This window comes from Macaca mulatta, chromosome 11 (genome assembly GCF_049350105.2).
Source record: "Macaca mulatta isolate MMU2019108-1 chromosome 11, T2T-MMU8v2.0, whole genome shotgun sequence".
In the NCBI taxonomy this organism is placed as follows: Eukaryota; Metazoa; Chordata; class Mammalia; order Primates; family Cercopithecidae; genus Macaca; species Macaca mulatta.
Window position 1 is genome coordinate 31815386 of NC_133416.1, and position 10115 is coordinate 31825500.

The window sequence follows — 10115 nt, forward strand, 5'->3', positions numbered from 1 at the left end:
ACAACATAGCAAGAACCTGTCTCTTAAAAAGCACTTTTTTTTTTTTTTTTTTTTTTTTGAGACGGAGTCTCGCTCTGTCGTTCAGGCTGGAGTGCAGTGGCCCGATCTCGGCTCACTGCAAGCTCCATCTCCCAGGTTTGCGCCATTCTCCTGCCTCAGCCTCCTGAGTAGCTGGGACTACAGGTGCCCGCCACCATGACTGACTAATTTTTTGTATTTTTAGTAGAGACAGGTTTTCACTGTCTTAGCCAGGATGGTCGCCATCTCCTGACCTCGTGATCTGCCCGCCTCCGCCTCCCAAAGTGCTGGGATTATAGGCGTGAGCCACTGCGCCCGGAGGTCTCCTGGAACTTAAAATTGACATTGGTAGTAGCGGTTTTGTTCAACCTCCCACTACCTTAAGAATTTCTAAAGCACCCTTCAGAAGATGATGTAATCTCATCTGGTCCTTCTCTTGTGAGGCAGGCTGCTAAATGGTTTGAATACTGTCATGAAGCTCCCTGTAACTGCTCTGCTGTGAATCCATTTCAGCTTGTAGAACAAGACATATTTTTCCTCCTTCTTTTCCCTATTTATAACCTTAAAATTAGAAATGTTTATTTACTCACTGGGAAAAATTTAGAGAATTTCAAAAAAATTACTCATAATCTTATAATCAAGATGTCCAATTAAACATATTGCTCTTTTCTTTTAGACCTGTATTTCATTCACTTTTTATACAAATTTGAATTATATAGTTCATCCTGATTTTCTCACTCAATATTACATGTAGGGTGTTTTATTTTAAAAATTATGTGACAACATTTTATTTAATGACTGCGTAAATTTATAATAAATCCATAGGACAAAGTTTATCCTATGGATTTACTATAGTTTTCTTAATTATTTAGACTAAGATTTAGATTATTTTCCATTTTGGTCACTATAAAAATGCTGAGTGAATCTAGTGTGTTAACATCTCTGCACATATATAAAGCTATTTTAATAAGTATAGCTAAAAGTAGACACACCCAGTACTTTAGAACTTAGTTTTGAAAAATATTTCTCTAGAAAACATACTCCAAGTTATACTTCAATGAGATAAAAATACATTATATAACATTTGACAAGTATAATCATTCTTCAAAATTGTTGTCAATTTACCAGTTAAATATTCTGATTTGTTTTAAAAAGGCCAAATATTATGTTTTTTATTTATGTATTTGTCTATAAATTTCTCACTCAGGTCATTTTGTGTTCAGAATTTATTCCTTTGGCTGGGTTCTTGGTCTCGCTGACTTCAAGAATGAAGTTGCGGACGTTCGCGGTTAGTGTTACAGCTCTTAAAGATGGTCCAGAGGAGATCTGGCCCTGTAAATAGGGATTTTACCATTTGATGAATGTTTTCAATATCCATATGAGAAGTTTGGTGGAGAGTTTTAAGTATTTTCCGCTGGCTGGCTTTGGATATAAGTACCTTTCCTTCTTCTGTCGTTAACCACCCCAAGGGGAGAAAACTATGCTCCTGTGAAAGTCCCCATTCTGTTTCAGTCGGGGAATACTGGGGCTTAATCTCTTGGAGGGAGTTGTTCCGTACCAAGGGTCCTTCCATAGGTATTTCTAACGGGAGGTTTCGCCTGGCAGCAATTTTGGCCTCAGCATCTGCCCAACGGTTTCCTTCTGCCTTTTCTCCCTCACCTTTCTGATGGCTTTGGCAGTGTAAGACTGCCACCTCCTTGGGTTTCTGCACTGGGTGCAATAACTCCATAATTTCCTTGTGGTATTTAATGGGGGTTCCCCCAGGTGTTAGGAATTCCCTTTCTTTCCATTTTGCAGCATGAGCATGTAGGATTAGATAAGCATACTTGCTATCTGTATACACATTTATTCTTCTCCCCTTTCCCAGTTCTAAGGCTCGGGTAAGTGCCATTAGTTCTGCTAACTGGGTGTTGGTCCTTGGGGGAAGAGACTTACTTTAAAGTATGGCTACATCACTAACTATGGCATAACCTGCCCTTCATATCCCATTCTCCACAAATGAACTCCCATCGGTATATAGGTTAAGGTAGGATTAGCTAAGGGGACTTCTAAGAGATCATCTCGGGTGGCATAGATCTGGACTATAATTTGTTGGCAGTCATGCTTGATTGGTTCCCCATCCTCTGGGAGAAAAGTGGCAGGGTTGAGGGCCACACACATGTATTTGAAGCACCAGTCCCTGAAGGGTATTGCCTGATATCTAAGTAGGCAGTTGTCTGATAGCCATAAACTTCTTTTGGCACCTAGTATGCCATTTACATCATGAGTAGTCCAGACAGTGAGATCTTTCCTTGTGTTATTTTGATAGCCTCTGACACAAAGAAGGCTACCACTGCAACTACCCTTAAACAGTGAGGCCAGCCTTTTGATACTACATCAGTTTCCTTACTTAGGTATGCCACTGGTTGTGGGGTTGTTCCACCAGTCTGAGTAAGGATGCCAAGAGCTATTCCTGCTCTCTCTGTGACATATAAAGAGAAGTTTTGTCCTGTGGGAAGGCTTAAAGCTGGAGCTTGTACTAGGGCCTGCTTTAAGGTTTTGAAGGCTCTTTCTGCCTCTGGTTCTTATTCTACTAGATGGGTATTTGCCCTCTGGGTCTTCTTGATTAGAGTATAGAGGGGCCCAGCTATCTCATTGTATCTGGGGATCCATAGTTGGCAAAAGTCAGTGATTCCAAGGAATCCCTGCAACTGTTTAAATGTCTTAGGGTGAGGATAAGCCAATATAGGCTGTATTCGTTCCTTGCTGAGGGCCCTGTTCCCTCTGGCTAACATTAGGCCTAGATATTTGACCTGCTATAGCAAAGCTGGACCTTTGAACTAGAAGCCCTGTACTCTTGATTAGCTAGAAAGTTCAAGAGATCTAGAGTAGCCTGCTGGCATGAGGCTTCCAAACTGGCAGCCAAAAGTAAATCATCCACACACTGAAGGACCAGAGTGCCTGGACTTGAGAAGTGGCCTAGCTCTTGGGCCAGTGCCTGACCAAACAGGTGAGGGCTATCCCTAAACCCTTGGGGCAAGACTATCCATGTAAGTTGGGACATGTGGTCAGTGGGATCCTCAAAGGCAAAGAGAAACTGGGAGTCACAGTGCAGGGGAATACAGAAGAAGGCATCCTTGAGGTCCAGAACAGTGAACCATTCTGCTTCCTCTGGTATTTGAGAGAGCAGGGTATAGGGGTGGGGTACAACTGGATATAGAGGAATTACTGTCTCATTGATGAGTCTAAGATCTTGCACTAGTTGCCATTGACCGTTTGGTTTTTGTATTCCTAGAATTGGGGTGTTACAGGGACTGCTGCATTTCCTTACTAAGCCTTGAGCTTTTAAATGTTTAACAATATCCTGTAATCCTTTATGAGCTTCAGGCCTTAAGGGATATTGCCTTTGATAAGGAAAAGTGGTGGGACCTTTTAGCCTGATTTGGACTGGGTGGGCATTCTTTGCCCTTCCAAATTGTCCTTCCAATGCCCAGACTTCAGGGTTGATTCCTTCCTCAAGTAGGGGATAACAAATGGGTAACTTGTTCCCCATATTCATGTAGATAATAGCTCCAGCTTTGGCTAATATATCCCTCCCTAATAAGGGTGTGAGACTTTCAGGCATAACAAGAAAGGCATGTGAAAAGAGCAAAGTCTCCCAAATACAACTGAGGAGGTGGGAGAAACACCTGGTTACAGGCTGTCCCAGGATTCCCCGGATGGTAATGGACCTTGAGGACAGTCGTCTGGGACAGAAGATTAACACTGAGAAGACTGCACCAGTGTCCAGGAGGAAGTCAATTTCCTGGCCCTCAATGGTTAAATGTACCCAGGGCTCAGTGAGGGTGATGACATGAGCTGGAGCTTGTCCCAGGCACCCTCAGTTCTGTTGTTGGATCATCTGGTTTGGGGCTTCTGGCCCAGAGAACCTTTGTCCTCTGGGGCAGTGCACCTTCCATTCATTGCCTCGGCATAGTGGACATGCGCGAGGGGGCAGCTTCTCATTGGACAATCTTTTGTAAGGCGTCCTTGTAAACCACACTGATAACAAGCCCTACTGGGCAATTGGCCTGCTCCATTTTCTGTCTTCACGGAACAACCAAGGTTTGTTTGTCTGAGGGCCATGACTAAGGCTGTGGCCTTTCTCTGACCTCACTTTCCCTTTTGGGCCTGTTCCTCTTGGTCCCTATTATAGAACACTGAGGTTTCCAGGTTTAATAATGCCTCCAGATTTTGTTCCTGACCCAGGGTTCACTTTTGGAGCTTTCTTCTGATATCTGTGGCTGATTGGGTAATAAACTTATCTTTTAGGATCAATTGACCCTCGAGTGAGTCAGGTGAAAGGGGAGTGTATTTTTTTAAGGCTTCCCATAGCTGCTCGAGGCAGGCAGAAGGATTTTCTTCCTTTTCCTGAGTTATGGTGGACATCATTGAATAATTCACGGACTTCTTCCTAATTCTCCTTAGTCCTTTTAGAACACAGGTCAACAGATGTTTATGACTCCAGTCCCCATGATCTAAGTCAAGGTCCCAGTGGGGATCCATACTGAGGATGTCTTGCTGACTGGTAGGGAATTTGTCCCTTTCTTCGGCTGTCATTCTATCATTTACTTGACTGAGATACCAAGTATCTCCAAACTCTCAGGCTGCATTTAAAGCCACATTCTTTTCATTAAAGCCTAGGGTTTGATCTAACAATAGCATGACATCTCTCCAAGTGAGATCAAAGGTTTGCCCTAGACCCTGTAGGACATCTATATACCTACCAGGATCATCTGAAAGCTTCCCCGGGTCTGCCTTGATCTGCTTTAAATCAGAGAGGGAGAAGGAGACGTGTACCCAGGTTAGGCCAATTTCCCCTCCCCCTACAGCTTGAGGGGGACATAACTGATAGCCCAGGGGGTTTTGTGGTTCTTTTGGAGATTTCTTTGCTTGTTTCTTTCTGGGCAGGGGAGATTAGAGGCTTATCATTAATAGGAAGGGGAGCTATAGGGAGGCTAGGATATGGGGGTAAGCTGAGACGTCCGCCTGTGGGATGTAAATTGCAAGCTTTGCATAGTTGTGGATTCTCCTTCAATGAAAAGAAAGCTTGGACATAAGGTATTTCACTCCATTTGCCTTCCCTCTTACAGAAAAGGTCAAGCTGCAGGATAGTATTGTAATTCATACTTCCCTCAGGTGGCCATTTTTCCCCATCAGAGAGAGAATATTGGGGCCAGGCCATAGTGCAGAAAAAAATGAGCTGCCTCTTTTTCAGGGTTTGTGGGTCAAATTGTTTCCAATGGCTTAGGATGCATTTCAAGGGTGAGCCTGTTGATGCCTGAGTGTTTCCCATCTGAAAGACAAAACCACCTGCAGTTTTGGTTTGTTTGTTTTTCCCCCTGCCCAAGAACCCACAACGGTCCCTGGACCCTGCTGATTGGAATAGTTGCGCTCACCGATGCTGCAGCAGAAACACCTCTTGCCCAAGAACCTGTAAAGATCCCTGGACCCTGCTGATGGGAAGAGTTGCACTCACCGACGCAGCAGCAGAAACACTAGTTTTCCTCCTAGACCACAAGGAGGACTGAGAAAGGTCGGATTTAGTGGCCCTTACTGACACATTCTTGAAAATATGTTACAGTCCTAAGGATTCTCCTGTTAGTATTGGGACTTAAAGATGTTATGCCCCAAAAATGAAGTAGAGAGCCATATCCTGATGGAGGTGAGGGATCTCCAGAGTTTGAAAAGTGATGCCTTTTGTCCTCACTTATATGAATAGGAAGGATACAATTTCTGAGGCTCCCCATATCCTAGCTTCAGGAATAGCTTTTTTTAGGCCTGCTTGTCTGAGGAGAGGTCCTAAAATTCCAGGTAGTACCCTCCCACCGACAGGGCTTTGGGCAAAAATTATGTCTTTCTGATTGGTGAGCCCAGGTGCCTCAAGAAGGTAACAGAGTACTGAAGTTTATACTAGAAATCATTCTTATAGGAGAAACTAGAAAAGCGCCAGAGACAGGGAGTGGTTTTTAGAAGTGGGACTAGCCTCGGAGAAGAGAGGTGAGAAGAAGTTTGTCTGACAGGCATTAGGACCCAGGAGGCAAGGGTCAGCATAGATAGGATAGATGGGCGAGTCTCACTTGGGCAACATGACTTTGAGAGTTCCACTCATGGCCACAGGGTCAACCAACTTGTCAGGACCCTGGAACTGAATGACTTTCCTCTCTGTTGACCGTCGGCTCAGCCCAGAAGTACAGGAAAAGCAGAAGCTGGTTCCAGGGAAACCAATGCTCCCAACTCCGAAGAGTCAGAGGTTGTTAGAGAGCCCTTTCCCAGAAAGCCTGACACCTGTGTCTTTAGTCCGGTGGTCACACTAGTCGCTTTTAACTGGCTGACAGGTGCCCAGTATTTAGCCCCTGAATTCTAAGGAAAAATAGGACAGAATAGCAAGTGAAAGGGGTCTGATGGTACTTACCACTTGGTGATAGTCCCATCTGGGTTGCCAAAATGTGTCCTGAATTTATTCCTTCCAGTGGGTTCTTGGTCTTACTGACTTCAAGAATGAAGCCGCAGATGCTCACGATGAGTGTTACAGCTCTTAAAGATGGTGTGTCCGGAGTTTGTTCCTTCAGATGTTCAGATGTGTCCAGAGTTTCTTCCTTCTGGTGCGTTAGTGGTCTTGCTGACTTCAGGAGTGAAGCTGCAGACCTTCATAGTGAATGTCACAACTTTTAAAGATGGCACATCCAGAGTTGTTTTTTCCTCCAGGTGGGTTCGTGGTCTTGCTGACTTCAGGAGTGAAGCCACAGACCCTTGAGGTGAGTGTTACAGCTCATAAAGCTAGTGCAGACCCAAAGAGTGAGCAGCAGCAAGATTTATTGTGAAGAGCAAAAGAACAAAGCTTCCAGTGTGGAAGGGGACTCCAATGGGTTGCCGCTGCTGGCTTGGGTGGCCAGCTTTTATTCCCTTATTTGGCCCTGCCCATGTCCTACTGATTGGTCCATTTTATAGAGTGCTGATTGGTGCGTTTACAAACCTTTATGTAGACACAGAACACTGATTGGTTCGTTTTTACAGAGTACTGATTGGTGCACTTACAAATCTTTAGCTAGACACAGAGTGCTGATTGGCATGTTTACAATCCATTAGCTAGACAAAAAAAGTTCTCCAAGTCCCCACCCGATCCAGAAGCCCAGCTGGCTTCATCTTTTAATTTGTCATTTTTAAAATTAGGGTATATCATGGAAAACAGTGATTCTGAATTGTCATTTGAAATTGGTTAGACCCTTATTTATTGTACTTAATTTTTTTAATATTATGAATCCTCCAATTCTAAAGAAAATCCTTCAGTGTTTTATACTTAACTAGAGGTAGATCAAGATGGTCATAGTCATGGGTTAATTATCATAAGAGTGATAATTCACTTCAAAACCATCTCTAAGTTTAACTGATCATACACAATATTTTCTGAAACAAACAGTCTAGTAAATGCAATTTGCTATAACACTCATAGTTTTCAAGGTTTCAAATCAAGGATCCTAAGAACTAGTAGGCTTTCCATGATTACAGGAAAACTCTGCCCTCTTTAGTAAAGAGATGGCCAGAGGACCAATTTCACTGTGACAAAAAACAAGAGATTTAATTTAGATTGTGTAGTAACTGGTATGTAAATATCAGTAACCTTTCTTATCTATCAGAAGAGGCTAATGGTTAATCCTATGTTTTGTGTTCTCAAAAGCACTTGGGTCAACACTGTGTCATTCTTTCGAAAAGTAAGTGGAAAACAGAAGGCACAGGATCTGTGGTTTAACTTTAATCAAGACTAAGTCAAAGTTGTCTAGGTCCTATACATTTATTTTACAGATCTTAGCTTTTCTATTATTGATCTGTAAACACTTCTTAAATCAATTACTTCAGACTTTTCTCAGCATAGTTGAAAATCCCATGTATTTGCTTTTTAGTTTTGTTTCTGTGGATGCAGAAGAGTTTTTAATTACATAAGAACTTATTAATTTGTTTTATTTTACTACTTCTATATCTATATGAGAAAGTCCTTCTCCATATGGTTAACTACCAATATTTTCCAATTTTAATGCCTTATGAAAACTAACTCCTTTATCAGCTATTGTGTGATGTGAAGAATAATTTTATACATTTTCTGAGTGGTAATTCCAAATAAACCACATACGGTGGTCTTAAATTTTCTAGGGCCCCTTCTAGTCTATTTTCCATCACTTGTTTCTTCTGATAGTTTTAATTACCATTGTTTTAAAATATACTTTAAATATCTGATAGAGCAATTCTACCTTAAACATTTTGTCATTCTTTCCCCAAGATATTTTCAGCTAGTGCTATTTATTTTACAGGATAAATTTTGGAGTTGTTTAATTTCCTCTTCATCCCTCCAGAAAAAAAATTCCATTGGATTTAGTTGGAAAATATATTTTTAAACTAATTTGTGTTGAGTTAATGAGTTATGTCTTTCAGTTTTGGAACATGGTACTTTTATCTATGCAAATGTTTGTGTGTTTGTATGTATTTGTGTGCCCACACATGCAACTTAATAAAGTTTCATAGTTTGAACAATAAATCTCAAATTTAGGGTTATTCCTAGTTATCACATGGCTTTTATTGCTAAATGTAATTGAAGTAATTTTCCCCTTATATCTTCTACATTTTACTGCTATGGTTTTAAGATGACAATTGCTATATAATTTGTATCTATTTTTTCTAATTTATAGTAGAAAATCTTAATATACAATACATTTTAGTATTCAATTTTCCTTGTGTTCTTGGGATAAATCCTATTTGGTTCTGTCAAATGTTCATCAGATAATCTGCTGAGGTCAAGCATTGACTTAACCCGGAGGTGGTTGAGAGTATACCACCCTGGCACAAGGATTATTTTCAGCAGAAAGCAATTGAAAAAAAAGGTAGACAGAAGAAAAACTCTCTGCCCTCCCACTCTCTCCACTGGGAAAGGCAGAACGATTCTTAGAGACAAATCTAGACTCTTATCAGCCCAGAGACGACACCAGAAGAATCTACATAACAAATCTTTCTAAAGAAACCTTAGTTTTCTACAACTGTCCCCAACATATTCACTTTCCTACAATATGCCACCCCTAGAAGCTCAAGTTCTTTGCCTTTAGAAGCTCAAAGTCCTTTTCCTTTACTTTGTCACTTCTCTTATTTATTGTTCTTTTGTTAAAATGTTATATAAGCCCAAGTTCTAATCACCTCTTTGAGTTACTCACCACCGAATTTTCCCATATATGCATGATATATGTGTTAAGAAAATTCCATTTTTCTCTTTTTAATTTGTCTTTTGTCAGTATCATTGCTAGAGTTCCAGCCAATGAAGCTAAGATAGTCTGAGAAACAAAACAAAAAACAAAAAAAACCACACTTCTCTACACCAACTAAAGGAAAAATCTCTATCTCTCCTACAACTACTGCTACTCTCGGTACTTCACTTCTCACACCAGATGTATGGGATTTTTCCCCCCACAACAACTGGGTATCTTACAATTCAATTCCATTCTTATCTACCTTAGGTTAGCATGGACTGCACAAGTTAAGAGCTCAGTTTCACAAGACTGTCCTCACTCCCCAGTTCAGATGCCAATTGCAAGTCCAGGTTGTCACATGTGCTACTGACTGCCCAGCAATAAATCAGAGGTTCCCACGATCCCCTCCTCAGGTTTGATAATTTACTAAAACAACTCACAAAATTCAGGGAAACACTTTACTTGTGTTTACCTACTTACTACAAATGATATAGTTCAGGAACAGTCAAATGAAAGATGTATATGGCAAGATATGGAGTCTGGGCACAGAGCTTCACTGTCCTTTCTGGGTACACCATCCTCCCAGCACCCTCCGTGTGTTCACCAACTCAACTTTCTGACCTCTCCTTTTGGGGTTTTATGAGGGCTTCATTACATAGAAATGATCAATCACATCATTGACAATTGCTGATTAAGTCAATTTCCAGTCCCTCTCCCCTACCCAGAGGTTGGGCTATAAGTTCTAAACTTCTGATCACAGGATTTGTTCCTCTGGATAGATGGGTAGAAGATAAATACTTTTTTCCTTACCTATACCACAGAGCTTGTAAACTCTATTTAGAGAAATTG

The 10115-nt window shown here is 41.3% G+C and overlaps 1 long non-coding RNA gene across 1 annotated transcript in view; it reads right to left on the minus strand.

The window, feature by feature from the left end:
* Positions 1-6916, minus strand: part of LOC144332687 (uncharacterized) — a 38799-nt gene extending 31883 nt beyond the window's left edge. Inside the window, exon 1 of the long non-coding RNA XR_013400659.1 lies at positions 6452-6916. This is a non-coding gene — a long non-coding RNA (uncharacterized LOC144332687). The remainder of the gene's footprint in view (positions 1-6451) is intronic.
* Positions 6917-10115: the final 3199 nt, after the last annotated feature.